The 21,724-nt window shown below is 39.6% G+C and overlaps 1 protein-coding gene across 1 annotated transcript in view; it reads left to right on the top strand.

The window, feature by feature from the left end:
- Positions 1–21,724, top strand: part of Nrxn3 (neurexin 3) — a 1,537,891-nt gene that overhangs the window by 631,363 nt on the left and 884,804 nt on the right. The gene's annotated exons all lie outside the window — the stretch shown is intronic.

Genomic DNA, 21,724 nt, shown 5'->3' with positions numbered 1-21,724 from the left:
GACACCCACTTGGATCCTGAGCTACCAGGACCAGAGTTTTTAATCCATCACCTACATTACATGCTAGCCTGGCTTCTGAGCTTGCACAGGTAGGTATACATGCACACACACACACTGCGCACACACATACACACACATGCATTCATGTGCACACACACACAAACACAATACACATGCAAACATACACAAACACACACATATTGTTAGACACATGGGTTTACACATTTAAAAAGTAATGAAATATTTTTTCTGATTATTCTACTGTCTAAATAACTAGCATTTTAAGAGGTTTATTTAAAAATTAGGATTTACTTAGGAATTTTCATCATAGATTATGTAAACAAATCTGCCAAAAACATATACACCTTCATCTGGAAATTGAGCTGTTCCAGAGAACATTTGATTGTGTGCTATCCAGAAACAAAATTACTATCCTTTTGTCCACAGTCCTTTTACTCTGTCAACAGAAGAGTGTTAGTGCCTACTGCATGGCAGCCTGCTAAAAATAAAAATCAAGAGAGTGTGTCAAGGATGTGAACAAGAGGTATGATGAACAGTTACAATAATCCATGTCCATCAACTTGAATGGCTGAAGTTAGATTGCAGTAGAAAACTTAAGTTGTGTGTGTATCCGTAATAGTGGGGAAATGTAATAGAAACTGCGTTCTCTAAGGCAAAAACACCCAAAAAACAAAAGACACAACTTTTGAGTGATTTTGAGCTTAGGAGTCCCCTTAGCCTCTGGGGCACGTGTTTAATATCAACATACTACAGATGGAGAAATTTGGGACCATGGAGCCGGCGCATTGCCAAAGGCCTTGGAGTGACTAATGGCAAGCATGAGTCTTTGTAATTTTAGGTTTTTTGATTTTTAAATGAGTATTCGCTCTTCATTTAGATTAAGCTAATTAATGACATACTTTCCCTCCAGAATTAGTAAAAGCAAAACAACATGCACACAACAAACAAATACTTCAAAGACTCTACCAAACAAACATAAAACCCCAAACAGACCAAACTGCTGGAGGTGGCAGGAGCTGAAAGTAGGAGTGGAAGGAAATTGAGTTCAGAAACGTAGGAGATGACAGAAAGACAATGGGTGTTATCCACAGTGTGGGCAAGATAAAATCTACACCAATAAACAGGGGGCAACTCCTCTCCAGGCATAATAAAAAGAAAGAATTAGAAACAGAAAAGCTGCAGGGGTGAAGGCGTGCTTTCTTTCCTATACATATGTTGTTGTTTTTTGTTTTTTTAATCCTTTCATGAATTAATTTAGCATTTTATTTATTTATTTTTTATTATGAATGGATTTTTATATGTATGTCAAGTAGAGATATCAGAACTATTAAAAGCAGAATAGAAATGTTTATTGTTTTTTTTTAAATTTTTTATTAATTACACTTTATTCATTTTGTATCCCCCATAAGCCCCTCCCTCCTCCCTCCCAATCCCACCCTCCCTCCCCTTTCTGCATGCATGCCACTCCCCAAGTCCACTGATAGGGGAGGTTCTCCTCTCCTTTCTACCTTGGCCTGGTAAGGCTGCTCCCCCCTCAGGGGGAGGTGATCAACGAGCAGGCCAATCAGATTATGTCAGAGGCAGTCCCTCTTCCCATTACTATGTAACCCACTTGGACACTGAAGTGCCATGGGCTACATCTGTGCAGGGTTTCTAGGTTATCTCCACAAATAGTCCTTGGTTGGAGTATGAGTCTCTGGGAAGTTCCCTGTGTTCAAATTATCTTGTTCTGTTGCTCTCCTTGTGGAGTTCCCGTCCCCTCCAGCTCTTACTATTTCCCACTTTTTACATAAAATTCCATTCACTCTGCCCATCAGTTGGCCATCAGGCTCAGCATCTGCTTTGACAGTCTATACTGCAGAGGCTTTCAGAGGCCCTCTGTGGCAGGTTCCAAGGTTGTTTCCTGTTTTCTTCTGGCTTTCAGAGGCCCTCTGTAGCAGGTTCCGAGGTTGTTTCCTATTTTCTTTTTCTTCTGATGTCCATCCTCTTTGCCTTTCAGGATGGGGATTGAAAATTTTAGTTAGGGTCCTCTCTTTTGCTTAGTTTGTTTAGATGTACAGATTTTAGTGGGTTTATTCTATGTTGTATGTTTATATGAATGAGTATATACCATGCGTGTCTTTTTGCTTGTGGGACAACTCACTCAGGATGATCCTTTCCATGTCCCACCATTTACCTGCAAATTTCATGATTTCCTTATTTTTCATTGCTGAGTAATACTTCATTGTATAGATGTACCACAGTTTCTGCATCCATTCTTCAGTTGAGGGGCATCTGGGTTGTTTCCAGCTTCTGGCTATTACAAATAAAGCTGCTACAAACATGGTTGAGCAAATGTCCTTTTTGTGTACTTGAGCCTCTTTTGGGTATATGCCTAGGAGTGGTATGGCTGGATCTTGAGGAAGCGCTATTCCTAGTTGTCTGAGAAAGTGCCAGATTGATTTCCAGAGTGGTTGTACACGTTTACATTCCCACCAGCAGTGGAGGATGGTTCCCCTTTCTCCACAACCTCTCCAGCATGTGTTGTCACTTGAGTTTTTGATCTTGGCCATTCTGATGGGTATAAGGTGAAATCTCAGGGTTGTTTTGATTTGCATTTCCCTAATGTCTAATGAGGTTGAACATTTCTTTAAGTGCTTCTCTGCCATTTGATATTCCTCTACAGAGAATTCTCTCTTTAGCTCTGTTCCCCATTTTTTAAGTGGATTATTTGGTTTTCTGCTTTTCAGCTTGTTTAGTTCTTTATATATACTGGATATGAGTCCTCTGTCAGATAAAGGGTTGGTGAAGATTCTTTTCCAATCTGTAGGCATTTTTTTTTAAATTTTCTATTGAGACAGAGAGAGCAGAGAGGAGGACAGATAGAGGAAAACCTCATTGGCCTAGAAACTCTTGGCTAACAAAGAATGTCCATCTCTGAGATGAAATAAACAATTGAAAGTAAGCTCCCGCTGTGTAGACATAGCTGCCAACACTTAGAATGTTTATTTTCACTGGTCACAAGTATTGACAAGCAAATGCCTTCTGATAATTGACCAATTCAATAAGAAACTTAGCACTAGCCAGAAAGATTTTAAAAAGCTAGATAATGAATCATCCCGGCATATGACTGGTTAAGTGTCCATGCATTTCTTTATGGTTCGGTTATCCATTCACCTACACACTTGTTTTTTAAAAACATACATGTGCGCATGTGTGTGTGCGCGCACACACACACACATAAATGGGACTATCAGGATTAATGCTTCAATAGCATGGAAGTTGATCCTGAAGATATTACCTTATTCTTTCTCCTTTACCACAGCGTAAGTAGATGCTGACGTCCATGTAAAGGTCATTTAAACTTGTATCGCCTGCATTATCTCTTAAGGTGCCTGGATTTCACAGGTTCTTCTATATAAAAACTAGTGCCTAGCAAGGCTCCATTGCAGCCAGTCCTGATGAGACCTAATAGGCTAGGGTCAGATGGAAGTGGAGGAGGACCTCCCCTATCAGTGGGCTTAGACAGGGGTAGGGAGGAGATGAGGGAGGGGGTACGTCTGGGGATACAAAGTAAATAAATTTTAATTAATATAAAAAATAAAAATTTAATTAAAAAAAAACTAGTGCCAGCCATAGATTATTTTCTGCATGTCAAAATCTGAACTGAGGGGTTGGCTTTTACTGTCACGTTTAGTTTGTCATCACAGTTTTGTGGAGTGGAGCACTGTCCTTCTTTTAGAAATGAGATGCACACTTATCCTATTTGTTGACACTGTCTGCCTGGTTCCAAAGCCTTCCCTCTTCCCTACTACTTCTGCTATTTACACGGGGATGTTGTGAAGGTCAGTAAATGCCCAGATAATCACCAACAGTGCACACGGTGGGGTCCACTGTTAAATCTCAGTTTTTTAATTTGTCTTTCTGAAACCTTGAGCCATCTAGTGTCATTCTTAGCTGACTGTAGCATCCTCTACCATTCTATATTCATATTGGTGTTGCATTATTATTTATGACCAGCTTCAAATTCAGTGTTTATTTCCATAAACTTTAGGAGGCTAGAGACTGAATTAGGAATTAACATATAGGCGTATAGACTACGTTAAAAGAGGTAACCTAGAAAGCTGCATTTGAGCTTACCTTCATCATCCAATTGCCGAGTTGCACCGGAGGCTTTACTGAGCATCTCTTGGTAACATGGGTATCCCTGTTTCTTGTCTTTTTCCATCACACCCTAGTGCTTTAGCGCTGCTCAGCAGGGCTTCCCCCAGTTCCCTCATCACTCCTACACCCACTCCTACACTCCTACACTACTGTTGGTGATTATCTGGGCATATATTTATATTTCTTATATCCATGGTCTGTCTGCTTTGTATATTTCATCTCCCAGTCCTCTGTATCTCTGCCTAACAACTCTTTATTCATCCTTCCATGACAACCCAGCTGTCTATAACCACTCACATGGCATTTTTGCTGTCTTCAGTCAAGCTTTTCCACCTTTAAAGGTCTCACAGTGCTGTGCATGGCTCAGAGCTGTTGCTGCACAGCCATCGCTTCATTTACTTGACTAACCCAGCTCTTAGCCATTCCCAACTTGGGAAGATGTACTCATTATTTTGTTTTCCCTGGCCAGTACCAGGTTCAATACAGAATAGGACATTAATTTACATTTACTAAATCAATTTTAAGCATAAGTTAAATGACTAGAAACTGGACCACAAGATCAACCTATGAATATAATTATAAATTTCTCCATGTATAGAGAATTATTCCAAATGCACTAAATATGAAATTTCAGCAAAACAGAGGAAAATAGCACAGATAATCACCTACAAAAATTTGTCTACTCTCTGAAAAAAAATGTATTTTCAGAATTCCTTCTTAAGTCTTTGTATAAGAAAGCTACAGTTAAATATTAGAAAATATAATTTCAAAACCACGTGATTCATCTTTCCTTCAAAGAATGGGTATTTGTATAGATATTTTAGGCATAACTCACTCAGTATTTTTTCTGTACATGTTAGATTCATAAATTTTTGTCTTTTCTATCTTAGACAGAATCTATCTATCTATAAGTATCTATCCCTGTATCATTTTTATAGACCTTTATAAGCTTCAAACTTATTCTTTAAAGAGAATAGGGATGACTCAGAAAAAGAAAACAAAATAATAATAATAATAATAATAATAATAAAACAGCACTGCCAAACTGGGAGGCAGTATTGCACAGGGCCATGCCTAAGCTTCCGGATCTGTTGAACTTGCCCTGCTGATAATTAGTTTTTGGTCCTGGGGCAGTTTCTCTGAGGCCCCATTACTCTCAGTGGGAGCTATAAAGTCATTCAATGAAGAGGAAAATAAATAGCAGCATAGCCCCCAAGCATATACTTTCTATCCTAGTATTTAAAACAGGCACCTAAGCCCACTGCTGAACTTAGCAGCTCTCGGGTCTCAGCGCTTGAACTGCTCATTGATCATTTGAACTTGTAACAATAGAAACATCAGCTTCTCGGGCATCTTGGATATTATTTCACTGACATTTCTGAATTGCTTCTTTTGTAAAAATGCTTGAGGAGAAAGGACAGGATTGACATTTGACAAAGTTGAATGAACCTATGATAATTTCCAGGGTTTTAGTGGACAGTTTTTGTGGAGGCTGGTGTTGAACCCTATATGAAATGAACTCTACTTCTCTCCAAGGAAGAGAAATATTATTAGGGGTTGAGAAGCTTCTTCTGTTGAAGCCACAGGAATCAACCATTAAGTTCTGACTCATAGGAGTTAAACTGGCCCCCTGACACAGGTGTGTACATCTTTTCCCTTGATGAAATATATACAGCAGGGAAAAAAACAACAGAATGATTATTATAAAAAGATTATCGAGCATTTAATGAGAATGGATGCTGCCTAATACTATTTTCAGTTGTTTCATACATTTGTGTGTGTGTGTGTGTGTGTGTGTGTGTGTGTGTTTGTGAGTGCAGTGTGTAATTGTGTGTGTGCACATTTGTATGCAGGTGTTTGTGTGTGTGTGAGTGCACACACCTGTGTCCAAGGTTGATCTTGACTGCCTTATCTATTGTTATCCACCATGTTTACTGATAGACATGGGGCTTCTTGGCTAACTAAGCTGAGCTTGCTGGACATTGGGTTGCAGGGATCCACCATGCTGGGATTACAGATGTGGTTCCCGTACATAACTTTTCTCTATGTTTGTATCTGGCTTTTGGGTTTGGTTTTCAGTTATTTTGAGAGAGGATCTCACTGTGTAGCTATGGCTGTTTTTACTATGTGCTCACTGTGTAGATCAGGTTGGCCTTGCACTCACAGAGATCAATCTGCCTTTACCTCCTGAGTGTTGAGATTAAAGGCCTGAGTCACTATGGTGCCAAGCAGCATTTGTGGGCGTTGAGGATTCCAACCTAGTTTCTCATGCTTGTGTAGAAAACATTGTATTGTCTGGTTCACCCTTTTGCATCTTTTAATTCCTACAAAAAAATATATGCAGAAGATAGATCTATCTGTCTGACTCAGGGGACCAGGTGAAAAATGCAAATGCAAACTGCTAACCCCTTGTTCAAAGAACAGGATAGAGGCCTTCTCCATTTTTTCTCCATAATTTGTTTTCCAATCTGTCAAATAGGAGATAAGTACAGATACTCACAGTAACTAGAGCTCCAAGATCATAGCTCTACATACAGAGGAGAAAAAGCGGTGGCCAGGACCCCTCAAGAATGAAGACCCCAAATATCTGGCTCATATCCATTATGCCTCTGGCCTTCATTTGTAAAGCATACAGTTAATCATGAAATTCTTAGGAATTTCAAGGCAGCATCTATAAGACTCTGTAAATGCAAAAATACCATGCCTTTGAAGCCCACACTGAAAAAAGGTGCCATTGCTCTCTGAATCTTACAAGTAAAGAAATGACACCTCTGAGAAACTGCACTAGGTTTTGTGATATATTTATCTATTATGAAATCCCTGAAACAAAATATGTCCATTTGATATAATTGGCTTATTCTATATCCTCTATCCTTTCAATACTGCATTTCATAAATTCCTAATTACTTTTGCATGGTTTCTGACTTGGCCCAAAATAAATGTTGGATCTTGTAAGCTGTTTTTCCCTCACCAAAGTTCACACAATGGCATAGAACAGCCCATCACATTTTTCTGTCAAGTGAAAACATGTTTTATTTTTTAATACCATTTTAATGGCCTGAACTCCATGACTAGGCTAATTTCATCACCAAAGATCAGCTCTCCCTGTATGATCTTAATACACACCAGTGCTCATGTCATGATGCTTTCACTTCTCCTTCTGAAGGACTGGTTGTCCCTGATGTCTGGCATGAATGGAAAGCTAAGCTCCTCATCCTTTTTCACTGAACCTCAACATTCATAGGTTTAATTAGCACTTGATTTTCTGGTGCATCAGCAGCAACTAGAAGCTGAATTTGGACATTATCATACCATTGCATTAATCATCTTCTGGGATCAGGGCAGGGGTGAGGGAGGTAAAAGAAATATTTAAGGAATAATTATCCATTTACCATGTTAACATTTTTTTAGAAAAGTGTTATAAAAATCTCATCATTTCTGATCTACTTTTCCATATCACCTCCACCTACTCTAAAGTTAAGCCCAATGACTTACTTTCAAAGGAAATGGAAAATGGGAAAATGTTTAATGCTTTGTAGATATTTTAAACAAAAGCCATGTCCTCTTCAGCAATGTTTCATAATAGAATAAGTTCAAGATAATTTCCTGTTAATCAGTGAAAGTGAAACATGGGCTGAAGGCACAGTGACTGCCATTCCTATGGGTAAGCAGGCTGTGCCAATTTTCAATGCCTTGCTGGAAGGGATAATTTATGCAGGCTTCCTGAGCAGCTGTACTGGTTTGCCATGGCCTTGCCTTCTTTCTGATTTGGGGCTCTGCAGCAGGAGCTGGCATGCTGAGCTATTTGACTATCTTAGCCTCATGGCCAGTTCTTACTCAAAACAATGTCAGAAAAAAAAAATGACAACATCCCTTCAGGGAGCCAGACCTCATCTAACATTTGTATTCAGGGAAGAGCTTTCCCTTGTACTTACAAGTATACTTTACTCTGTGTAACAACACACTTGGTTGTGCTTGATTTTATTGCTAGCACCGTTGAAGGCAAGCATTTACTCTCCTACGGCGTGGTAATGTCCTTCAGTTCAAATTGATTTGTATCAAAGAACTGGTTCACTTGGACCTTCTGCATCCTGAGTCAGTTCATGTCACATTTACCTGCAGGGGGCAAGTGCTTATTGATGAGGATTTCACCACATGCTTATGTGGTTACATATTGGTTTAGCTTTCCTTTCTAAATCACCGCTTAGTTTATAGTTCAATTATTATCGACCCAAGTGCTGCCAGTGAGTAATTCTATTGATGCTAAAATACATGTAGGGAGGGCAGGCTGGCTTTTAGGTTCATACTCTGTCTCTTGTAAAGAATGTTGCTTTAGCTGGAAATAATGGCAGCCTTCAATGTTCATCTCAAAATGGTAGCCATTGGCCGTGAATAAACTTCATCTCTGAGTATTGACAGTAAGCCTGCAAACTTGAGGAGTCTATTTAGGGGTTGGCTAACTTTGGTACAAATGGCAAGATATTAAATATTATAGCTGTCACTATTACTCAGTTCTGCCACTGTATCCAAAACTCAACTATAGTCAAAACATAAGCTCCCGAGCTAGGCTAACCTCCAAAAAAAAAAAAATTGATCTACTGATGTACGTAGTTTGGGGCCAAAGACTTTAGTTTTCTGATCTCTATAGTAGGCCCATAGGAGATGTACAGTTGCAGAAATGATGTTTGGGAAGTAGATTATCCCGATTCCAAAGTCTAAGACATGTCGGAGCTTGAAGAACTATTTCCTGAAGGTGATTTTTATTATGCAGTACTGGTGGTGACCAAGCCTGATATGTAAACACATACATGAGTCCAGATAATGGCAAGTGCAAAAGATAAATGGGTAAAATAAATACCTGGAGATAGGAGGAAGTAACATTTTATGTAAGGCAGTTCCAGAAGTCTTTTTGAGACAATGACATTTGAGTTTAGCCATCCGATGCATGCATGAGGGAAGGGATCTTGCCTTGAGAAGGGGGAGAGGAAAACCACTCTGAACAAAGGTAGCCACAAAGGTGAAGAGCTTTGGTAGGGTGTGTTTGGTGTGTTTGGGGAACAGGAGCACTAGCTTGGTAGGGAAAGAAAAAATCAAAGGGCGCATTCATGTCTCCTTGAACTGTCTCCACTACAGGGATTTATATTAAAAAATTTATAATGGCTGGTTCTTTGACCTCCCCTCGCCCCTGAGGGAGGAGCGAGGACATTGCAGCCAGTCCTGAAGAGACCTGATAAGCTAGGTTCACATGGAAGGTGTGACATAGGTGTCACATAGGAGGACCTCCCCTATCAGTGGACTTAGAGAAGGGCAGGGAGAAGATGAGGGAGGTAGGGTGGGGTTGGGAGGGAATGAGGAGGGGGCTACAGCTGGGATACAAAGTAAATAAACTGTAATTAATATAAAAAAACAAAAATTTAAAAATATTTACAAATGAATGAGTAAGTTATAAAAAACTTTAAGAGCATTAAGGAGCTCTTTGTGATTTGCAAAATCCCTTGTTTTGTTCTTGGTTACTCTCTTGGGGAAGAAAAGTCACAATTATGGGCAGTATCTGAAAAGCAAATTTTTCATAAATTCTGTTTTACTATTATTATACTGGAAGCAAGCCAATGTTTTTGTTGAAGGGCAATTAAAATGCCGTCTAAGTCATATTTTAAAAAATGATGAGATCATGGTGTCAGAGATTCTACTTGTGGGGTTAAGAAGTCCCTGCATTAGATCCACAGGACCAATCAGTTAGGAAACAGAGTGGATTTCACAGCACTGAATGATATGTAATTGCTGTTTGGACATTGTTCTTTTTCTGTGGATTCTTAGAAGTCTTGACTCAGTTTAATGACTATACAGACTGGGAAAAAAAAACCTTATCCTCAAAGGAATCAACTTGATCTTTTATATATATATATATATATATATATATATATATATATATATATATATAGAGAGAGAGAGAGAGAGAGAGAGAGAGAGAGAGAGAGAGAGGATATCATATCTGGTCTAGTCTTATAATTTTCTGATGCTTTGGAAAAAATTACTTAAAATACTTTTATTTTTAAATTGAGGTTATGAAAACACAAATCCATAGAAAACTGCCTGTATCTAAATAAATGCCTTTTGTTGATTGATCTAAATATTTAAGTCCTTGTCCTCAATTAAGCAGAATTTGAAGAAATGGTTCTAAGAGAATTAAGTCCAGCCCAGTGAAGTTAATTAGACTGCCTCCCTTGGAAAGAAGTTACTTTAGTAAGCACTAGCATTTGATACCAGTGTTACAGATGAATTTTAATGAATTCTGTGTTCTGTTAAGAGTGATAGAAGAGTTGGAAAAAAAAAAAAAAAGCAAATGAGCTGTAACAATTTCAGGTAGCCAGAGTGGGGAGTGAGCACGAATTAATGAAATAACCACAGAGTTTTTCAAAATGTTTTTTCAAATACATATAACTAATCCAACTTGTGTGTGTTTGTGTGTGCCTCCATCATAATAAATGTTCTTGGGGAATACGAAAGCCTGAGTTACTATTCCAAGTTTGGTTGATTAAAAGTAAAATACTTCCTCTAAGTTACTTGTGGCTTGCTTAGACTAGTATTATATGTAAGTAAGAGCACACAGTCTTAATCTGGTTCTCAAAATCCATTCTTTATGGAGGCTGTAAAGGACCTTGTCAGGCCAGATTCAGTTAAATTCTGAAATTGTTTTGATTGGATATTAATAAAGTTTTATTAAAAGTAGCATCTCTACTAACAGAGTATAAAAAATACAGTTGCCTGGAAGAATAGATGCCAACAAAGCATGGTGTTTTAGCATGCTGTCTTAGGGTTTTTATTGCTGTGAAGAAGCACCATGACCAGGGCAACTCTTATAAAGGAAGCCATTAATTGGGTGCTGGCTTACCTTTCAGAGGTTTAGTCCATTATCATTATGGTGGAAAACATGGAAGCATGCAGGCAGACGTGGTGCTGGAGAGGTAGCTGCGAGTTCTACATCTGGATTAGCAGGCAGTGGGAAGACAGAGTGACACTGGACCTGACTGAAGCATCTGAAATCTCAAAGGCCACCCTCCAGTGACACACTTCCTCCAACAAGGTTGCCCCTTCTAATAGTGTCACTCTCCATGAGCCTATGGGGCCATTTTCATTCAAACCACTGCACATGGACACACTTTCTCTGTCTTGTCTGAGCACAGAGTGTTATGGAGGATTCTTTTAATTAAGAAAAATTAAAATCTGAGTAAGTATGTTCATTTTCCACTGATGGATGTTTCCCTGTGAATTCTGTACAGTACTATAGCTTTTGGGGCATTAAAGAAGATGAACAGTAATATAGTGTTTAGTGACTCCACTTAATTCTTCTGTGTCTTCCAGTGGGGCTGTCATACATGCATGGAAGCATGCCGAATCTCCCTCTATTAATCAGCAGCAGCAAATGTTTTAAGGGGAATATTTTGAAATATGTGTCTTCATCATGTCAAGAGCCAAATCTACCAAATTTCTATTGTAAATGTCACACTCAACTTCCATCTTCTGATGACAATGAGATGACACTGGGTTGGCTATCTACAGCAGCTACATTGACTAGCGGTAGAAGTTTGTCAAATATTTAAAACAGTTCACAGAACCCTAAAGTCAGGAATTCCATTTGATAGAACATTTCCTGGAATAATAACCATCTATAATAAAAAAAAGTTAAAAAAAAAAAGACCATCTTGATCTGATATGGAAGTTAAGTAAACTGAGAAAATGTTTGCCAAATTCCTTCAGAACAGGATGGAAACAATATAATTTTTCACTAACCTATTTGGAAGGCCAAAGCTGAGTGATTTGTCACTGAAGATTGCAGTGAAGCTCACATTTTTACTTTCAAACCATGGCTTGTAGGTGTCATTTTGATTATGTGAGTCATTATTTTCAATGGCTAGAATCTGAACACATTCATTCAATGATTTACATGGAGTTCTGACATTTCCTAGAAAAGCCCTTGGTGTGGTGTGTCAATAGGGGAACAGTCACAGTACACAAAGACCCACATAATTACCATCACCACTTATAGTTGCTTTATAAATGGTGGAACCACCACTGGGGTAGATGAAATTGTTTGCTCTTCTCAGGATCTTCTTGGGATCATGCATGAAACTCTTCTAGAAGATTCACTGCTTCCCTTGACCTTGGGTGTGAGAAAGCCTTTTGAAAGGATCTCTTTGATTTATTTTACAAAACTGTTTCAAACTAAAAAAGAGGTTAGCTTTGTTTCAAGGATGAAAAATAGTTAACAGGTCTTTTAATTGCACATAATTATATCAATTAAACGGTCAACAAAGACTTCTTCTTGAAGCCCCAGTATGGTGTTAACACAATCTTCTACTCTGCTCAGTCCTTCTTGCTGAGAATCCTAGCAAGAGTGCTGAGAATCTTGCTGAGATTCCAGGTGTTACTACTTAGCCCAGTGTTTTACTTTGTAAAAAGGCAGCCATTCGTGGAAAACAGCTGTAATTACAGGAGTACGGGTATTTCAGGTATTTCATAATTTTACTACCAACTAAGATAGCACGCGTTTGAGAGTTTGCAATTGGGCTTCATTGAGAGTTTAGTCTTCGTTTCTCCTTTGGTATGTTCCTTGGACAAATTTTTCCTAGGCCTTGTTACACAACAGTGGTTAATCTTAGCCATTTTCTCAGTGGGGAAAAGAGGAGGACAGGTAGGTGAATGAATGCTTCAACATGGCCTGATCAAAGGTAATCTCCACTGGAAGTGAGAGGAATCTCTAGAGACATTTGCCTCCAGCTTTCATAAACAAATAGATCTTGGCAGTGGCTTCACCATTACTAGGTTAAAATCTTGTGGTCAAAAACAAAACAAAACAAAACAAAACAAAACAAAAAACCTGCATGTCCTTAACAGTATCTTTGTTATTTGTTGGCTTTAGTTCTGGAGAAGACTAATGATGTCATGGAAGATATAGAAGGGGTAGGCCCTTGGAGGCTTGGGATGTGTTGGTTTTCTTGAAGTTTTATTGAGCCCTGTATAAGAGATAAGTCTCATGTAGTCAGTTTTTTTGCTCCTGAAACTTGACACTGAGTTCTGTTTCTGAAACAGTTGCTGAGAGGAAAGATAAAAATCCTAAAGATTTGTAACCCAGATTTTTGGAGATGACATGTTCCTACATGCCATGCCAGATCTGGAGTTCAAACTGCTGCCACCAATGACTGCTCATCTTTCCCAAATTCTATCTCTAGTGCTTGGAAAATAATTTGTTCTGTTTTTAGAGTTCTTTAGCAACCATAGTAATTAATTCATAAAAAGTTGTTCACTAATTCTGGTTATGGTATTTCCTGTTTCCTCAGCCCTCTTGGGACTAAACTCTGTCTTCACAGACCTTTCAGCTCTCCTCTCAGCATTCTACAGTGTCCATCTACCCCTGAAGCACAGCAATTTGGGCATTATTTGGACTGAAGAGTGAACATGTGGCTTTCTTCCCATGTGTAGTCTGAGAATTCCAGATGCTTTTCAGTTTTCTGTTTCTGTGTTAATGAAGAAAAGAATCAAAGCAACTTGGTATAAAGGAGGAATTTTAGGCTAGGAAAACTTATTTGGAGAGAAAAAAATATTCAAAGATTTTCGAGCCTTTCGAATGGAGAAATATTACTTGGGATGGTTACAATGATAGAGAGTAGCCTCCAAATCTGTAATATATATATACATATATAAAAAACTTGAATTTCAGGCACTGTGAATAAAATTAATGTTCATTTTCTTAGGTAGTCCTTTCAATAACCCTGCCAAAGAGGCATTATCATTCCTCTTTGAGGAGAGGAAACTTAAGTGTTTTCAACAGTAGTCATACAATATTTATTGAGTGCCTATATCTTTAAGTGCTGGTAATGTAGCTGCGAATAAGACAGCTTGTATTTTACAGAGATGAGTGAGGCAACTTGCAAGTGATTAATAAATAGCCCAGCTAAGGAACAGGAATGCAAGTGACCAGGCATAGGCCAGCAGATTGGAGAGCTGTCCCTAAGGAGGAGCCACTGAGCTGAGCAGAGAATGAGCAATGAGAGCCATCCCTGTGGAGAAAGAGCAGTCAGAGAGCCCCATTAGCCTGAAGGTGGGGACAGGGCATCTGTGTTCAGGTGGCAGAGAAGAGACATGTTGCTAGAGAACTAAGAAGAATGTACACAGGGGGTGGGAGAATGGGAGGGGTGAGTTAAGAAACTGCGTGAGGACCTGGTAGGGTGTTGTCAACCCAAGAAGAGAGGACAGATCTTATTCTGTTACACATCAGGAAGTTTAAAGGAGTATGCCGTGTGCATGAATACTGTGTGTGATCCAGCTCACATCTTCTGGCATCCAAGAGGCTGAGAATCCAGTTGAAAGCAAGGCAGGTGCAGAGGGAAGAGGGAGGCACTGCAGGTGCTTCTCTGAGCCCTCTGCCTCTCAACACTGTCACCTTGAGTTCAGCTTCACTGCATGTCCATTACGAAGAGACTGACAACAAAGAAGAAACCTTCTTTTATGTTCGAAAAAAATTAATTAGGGCATTTACCGCCAACCCTGCAATTCAGTCACTTAGCTTGCTTTTGAGGAGTGTGTGTGTGTGTGTGTGTGTGTGTGTGTGTGTGTGTGCGTGCGTGTGTGTGCATGTGTATATATATGACAGAGAAGGGAAAGACTTTGTTCTTAGGTCTTTAAGAGCAAGGCAAGTCATATTTATCTGAAGGTTCCCCTGAAATAGTACTACTGAGGTTTTTTTTTTTAATTTTTTTATTATTCCTATAAGACATAATGTGCCACCATAAAACATCACCAAAACAACCTAAATGATAGTGTAAAAAGCAGACAAAATTGAACCACTTTATTCTGCACTTTTAAATCAAGAATTCAGTTAAAGAGTGAGGCTGTTTTGAGACTTTTTTTTTATATTGCAGGCTCCCTTTTCCTCCCTCCTTGCAGCCCACCCCCAGTCCATCTGTGATGCTTGAGTTTTTACAGGGCTCTCTGTGTAAAGACACTAAAGCCTTAATCATGTCGCCTGTATTGTATATCTCTCCTACATCTATCTACCTATGGCAGTTGTTTACAAGTTCTCTTGGCTGTCTTCTCATTATCATATTATTGATCAGTCAATCTTTGGTGGCTCAGGCTGGGGGGGGGGAGAAGGTAGATTGGGGAATTGGTGGGGGTGGGGGGTTGGACAGTCAGCAAAGATGGTTCCAAAAATAGCTCAGTCAGGCTGGTGATAGCTCAGCTTGCAGCCGCCCCTTATGGGATTTATGCTCTTCAAAAAGATTCTGTGCTGAAATATATTCCACCAGCTGTTCTTGTGGCTGGGAGCTGGCGGCAGCAGGGGGTTGACTCTACTTCAGGAGGAGGAGGAATTGGAAGTAATAGGCTTGGGATAAGGCAGACTCCTCCCCAGGATGACACTCCTGACACACACACACCTTATACACGAGTTCATCATACACCACACACACACACATGTACACAAAAATATGCATACTACAGGGTACCTGTGTTCTTTTTGAACACTGGTCTTGACATGACATCTGGCTTTCTTTTTGCCCCTATTTTTTCTTAGTGGGGGAAAAGATAACTGAGAAGAAAAGGTATTAATTTCGACAACATTTTCATATTTTATACCTCTGCTATATTGATGGTCATTCAAGCTCATTAAGTGTGTAACTAGGATCTTCCATTAGGACACTCAACTACACAAAAGTCAAAACCTTATAGTCACACTTTGACCTGATCCAGACCTTCACCTTTAACCAGCTGCTTCTGCATGGTCAATGAGCCTAGTACGATAGTATGAATACATGCAGCATTGACTGATATGTTTTCTTAAGATGGTCTCTCATGGAAAATATACTGTTCCTCATGTTGCCACCAGTTGACCTTTTCTCATGAAGAAATACTCTTGCATGTGCTCTCTGACTTCATAATCCACTCTCTTTCCAGCTACTATGCCTCAATATAGCTTGTTCCTCAAAGTGCTGTGGGAATGCCCCTAGAAGCTTGTACCATGGCTCTGGTTACCATGTCAATGAATTCTTTTAAGTTTCCTTCCAAGATTTGGTGTCTATTTCACCCCAAATGTTTATCCTTTTTGGATAAAAATCTTTTTGATGAGTTGTTTACTCTCTCCAAACCAAAGATTCATGGGAAATAAAATGAAGGGGGTGAGGATGTAGCTTGTTCTGTTGTGTGTCATGGTGGGAAGAGGGGGACCAGGGAAGCACTCCTCCTCTCTAATCCCCTTTCTAATTGTTTTGATATAAACAATGTTACCCAAGAAAGCTCTCACTGACATTTGGTAGGCTGTTCACTCAAGCACGGGATAAAGAGTAAGTTTATATTGCCCCTAGTCAGGCGATAGCTACAAGATGGTTTCTTTGGCTTCATTCTCAACCTGTCTGACTTAGTACATTGTGCCAGGACAGATAATGAGCACTTTAACAAGTATGTGTAGTAGTTCTGCTGTAGATAGTTTGTAGATGGGCTGTTTTAAAACAATAGTTTTTCTACGAACTGAATGCTACAATTTGGAGTGCCTGGGAAGAGGAAATGGTGGACAAATTAAATCATCGCTGACTTCAAGGACTGTTTTGTGGGCTCTATCATGAGATTTTTCTTTTCATGACTTTCAATTTCTTGTTTCATTTCGCTACACAATTACTTCTGCTTATGTATGGTACATATTGAGGAATGGAGGGCGTGGTTTACATTGGTGGGAACAGTTTCCACATCAGAGTTAGGCTAGAAGTATTAAGTAGACTCAGACTGGGCATCGTTTGGGCTAGCATCTCCAGTGCGGGGGAGTTAGCAATTTCTTTGCTACAATTCAGATCCGAATAAAACACACACACTATTTTTATTTTTATTTTTTTTTGCATTGAACATTAGAAGGACCACAGGATAGCACCTGTTTTTCCGTGTCTGAAGTTTGATTTCTTAAAAGCCAGGCTCACATTTACTCCTTAACTTGTATCGCCACCTACTGTCCAGCCTCCACTCCTGTGTGAAGGACTTGCTTGTTTTACACAGAATTCCATGTCTAGCCTTAACTCTAAAGCTTGGGTTTCAGTCCAGCAGCAAATTACCTTGAGTTCAAAACAGCAGCCAGCTTCCTGCTAATATTAAAAATTTTCCCAGCCTCATGTCTGATACCTTTGTAATTGACATGGAAATGCTTATTCAGTCTAGAGAGTTGGCTCAGTGCAGGACCTTAGCTTGGTTCTTAGCATTCTTGTTAAGAGACTCACAGCAGTCTTTAACTCCAGCTCTTTTCTGGCCTCCTCAGGTACTGTTCTGTGCACATACCACACACACACACACACACACACACAAATACCCAAATAATTAAAAATAAAATGTAAACAATAAAATCTTGATTTCTTTATGAGCTTCATGTTGGATCAACTATGGATAATGGCCACTTTGGTCCTGTCCAGGGCTCCTGGAAGACATCAAGCAGAAGCGCTTCAAAATCCAGTCCTCATTCTTTTCTATTACATATGATCCTGACTTGAGAGGAGTGAGAAATAGTCTCCTCCAGCACCTTTCTCTGAATCCTTTAGAAAAAGGTAGTGTCCTTTGACAAACACCTGTTGCCCTTGGTGCCAGCCCTGCCATCTCCAGAGCTCGAGAGGGAAGTTAGTTTGATCTTCATTTAGTTGTGCATTAAAAAAATGCCTGTTACCTGAGCTCTCACCCTGCAGGAGGACCCATTTTTCCAAAGGGTATCATAAAATAGAAGTATTTGAGAAAAAAACAATATTTAAATTGTGAAATATTGTTTCATGCTTTTAGATCCGTGTTGGTTTGGGCAGTATGTTTTCCAGTTGCTTGTTGAGGACCTACGGATGGTGATGTGCATCAGGAGGTCATAGTGATTAAACAGTTTACCCTGAACAGTAATAAATAGATACCTATCTATACCTGGGTATAGATAGATGTTGAGTAATGTAATTCATTCTTGGTATTAGGACTTGGACTGCTATGTCTTTTTTGTTGTTGTTTTTCACCCCTTTGCCTTGACTGTCCAGATGATCCAATGAGCTTTATAGTTAAGTCTAACTTGTTTAACTTACTCTTATAAATTTCTTCCATTAAATGTAAGGGCTAAGACTCATCCCATGCTAGGTCCTTCTAAGTTGTCATTTTACCCTTATTCTTGCAGGTGGAAATTCTTGTAAAGGCCATTTAAAGAAGGGCGTATTTGGGTTCATAGTTCTGAGTTACAGTTCATGATAGCGGGGTGGGAATGGAGACAGGAGCATGGAGCATCTAGTCACTCTGTCTTTGCAGTCAAAAAGCAGGGGGAGATGAATGCTAGTTCTTCGCTTGACTTATTTAATATTTAATTTTTACATTTAAAAATTTTTTTATGTGCCTTGGTGTTTGGCACGCCTGTATATCTGTATGAGGGTGTCAGATCTTGGGCTTACAGACAGTTATGGGCTGCCACGTGAGTGCTGGAAATTGAGCTTAGGTCTTCTAAAAGAGCAGTCAGTGCTCTTCATGTATGAGCCATCTCTCCAACCCACATTACTTGCTTTCTTGTTTCCATTCAGGCTAGGTTACCAGCCCAAAGAATAGCACTACCCTCAGTTAAAGTGGATCATTCCATCTTGATTAATCAAGTCTTAACCATCCCTCACAGGCATACATATCTTTGTAAACTTTTTATAATTATCATTTATTACAATTTATTCAATTCCTATCCTGGCTGTGGCCCCCTCCCAATCCTACCCTTCCTCCCTCTTCTTTCCCTATGCCTCTCCCCTAGTTCACTGATAGGGGAGAGTCTCCTCCCCTTCTATCTGATCCTAGCCTATCAGGTCTCATTGGGTCTTGTTGCATTGTCTTCCTCTGTAGACTGGCAAGGCTACACCCCTGCCCCCCAAGAGGAGGTGATCAGAGAGCCTGTAACTAAGTTCATGCCAGAGAAAGCCCTGCTCCCCTTACTAGGGACCCCAATTGGAGACTGAGACTGTGGGCTACATCTGAGCCTGAGTTTTAAGTCCTCTCTATGCATTGTCCTTGGTTGCGGTATCAGTCTCTGCAGGGCTCCCAGGGCTTGGTTTTTTGTTTGTTCGTTTTTATTTTTGCTCTGTTGGTCTCTTTCTGGAGCTCCTGTCCCCTTTAGGTCTTTCTATCTTCCTTCTTTCATAAAATTTCATGCCCTCTGCCCAAAGTTTGGCTCTGAGTCTTGACCTCTGCTTTGATACCTCAATCAGAGCCCCTCTGTGGTAGGCTCCTGTCCTGTTCCCTGTCTTCTCCCTCTTCTGATGTCCATCTCATTTGTCCTTCTGAATGAGGATTGAGCACATTCCCTAGAGTCTTCCTTGTTTAACTTCTTTAGGAGTATAGATTTTAGTATGTTTATCCTATATTATATGGCTAATATCCACTTATGAGTGAGTATATACCATATGTGTCTTTTAGCTTCTGGGTTACCTCATTCAAGATGATCTTTTCTAGTTCCCACCATTTGCCTGCAAATTTCACGATTTCCTTGTATTTAATAGCTGAGTAGTATTCCATTGTGTAAATGTACCACAATTTCTGTATCCATCCCTCTGTTGAGGAACATCTGTGTAGTTTCCAGCTTCTGGCTGTTATGAATAGAGCTGTTACAAACATCTTACAATGTGAGTCTAGATCCTATGAAGTTGACAATCAGTAGGAAGAACTCTGATTGTCTCCGCAGGAATATAAATGCTTGATTCTTCTGTGCCCCCTCCTACTTTCCTCACTACCTCTGTTCTTTCCTAGATTCCTTCCTATTTTTCATCCTTTTTACCTTTATATTTCACCTTTCCTTCATTCTGGGTATTAAACCTAGGACCTTATGCATGCAAAACACAGGTTTACCAAACTAATTCCCAGGCCTTCTGTTGTATGGTTCTGTCTAGCTCATCCTATGCAGTTTTACTTCAATTCAGTAAGATCCAGATCTTTGGAGTAAGGGACATGACAAGTTGCAAGGAAGTCTTCATTTTCTGTTCCCTGGGCCTGGCCCAAAAACCAGTGCTTTTTGTAATTAGGGCCTGGAAACTTTAGCTCTTGTTGTCTCTGAAAATGGGGGGGGGGGGAGATTGACCAGTGTTGGTATTTTCTTTTGAGAAAGAACTATCACTGTTCTCAGACTTTTGGCTTGGTAGTCAGAATAAAAGAGGTGTGGTTTGTTTGTTTGCTTAACATTCTTCTCAGATCTAACTCATCAGGACAAATACATGAAAGTGTCTGTATGAGATAGAAAGTTTTATAATACTGAAGTATTATAAATATAGAAACTTCTAGAAGACTTTAATGGTTCGTCTCTGTTAGCCTTAGATTCTGATGACATTCCTGAAGTTATAGCCAGAGAAGAATAAGAGAAACTGTGCTTTTCTCTGAGGGTTAAAACTAAGCTCCTCTCCCCAGCCCCACTCATGTTTTCAGGCAGCACCTGTTAAGTGTGTCTACTCTCTAATGTGCTGTTTGTCTGGGCTTCTTCCATGCCAGAGGCAGGTGAGTGGACCCCTGTGTGGGAAAAGGCCTCCTAGGAACAGATTCTGGAGGCAAGGAGGAAGTAGCTTTTCACAAATGAACTGAGCCCTGCTGTGCCGTGTACCCTTCTCTAGCTTTGCTCATCCTATAGTTATCCACTGAGCACAGATGTGTCAGGCTGAGCAGGGGCAATTGAGAGTTGGTGTTGCATTCAGTGGTGAGCCTGCTAGTTCATGCTGGAGACAGACACTAAACCAAAAAAACTAGTACAAAATTAGATATTTCCCTTTATCGGTGCTGGGAAAAGTCACGATGGAGCAGTATAAGGGATGTGACTAGAAGTGTTCTCTTCTAAATGGCCACAAAGAATCAAGGAAAGCTTTGCTGAGCACATGACGAAGCGCTTCACTTAGAATAACAGGTGAGAGTTGCATAGATGGAGAAATAAAAAGGCTTCAAGGAAATGAAAGTCAACTTGACTGAGAGAAGTAAGGAAAGAGTCTAGAGGAGTCTAGAAAAGAACTATAAAAATCATAGAAAGTTGTTTTCTTTTTAGTTTTAAGGCATCTTCATGTGTGGCCTTTCATCTTGATTTACCCCAGCTCTTCAGTCTTCTTCCTATTCATCCATGTAATTCACTTGAGCCTTCTCACTGAGCCATGTGGAGTAAGAGACAACTGATAGGCAACAGAGGGCAATCTCGAGACAAACTGTGTACAACCGGAGCCTAACTCAGCACATATCTGTTTGAATGAGGTGAAGTGAAGATATAAAAGTGATGGCACATTGCTTTTCTCACAAGCATGCTCACCATCCTCCCTGCCCATTTTTCTCTCTCTTTGAATCTTATCCATGTCAAACCAAACAGTCTTGTCACTCTAGATGCCAATTCACCTGACTGGGGCTGTAAGTCCTATCTTGGAATATTGAATGGTTCAGTAAAACCAAAGACAACCATCACATCTGTGCACACTTCAGCTACTTCCTTCTTCCTGAGACATGCAAATGTTTATATATATATATATATATATATATATATATATATATATATATATATATATATATATATATA

This window comes from Psammomys obesus, unplaced genomic scaffold, assembly GCF_907164565.1.
Source record: "Psammomys obesus unplaced genomic scaffold, mPsaObe1.curated_primary_1811, whole genome shotgun sequence".
NCBI lineage: Eukaryota > Metazoa > Chordata > Mammalia > Rodentia > Muridae > Psammomys > Psammomys obesus.
Note: the sequence above shows the minus strand (reverse complement) of the source record. Positions and strands in the feature narration are given on the sequence as shown.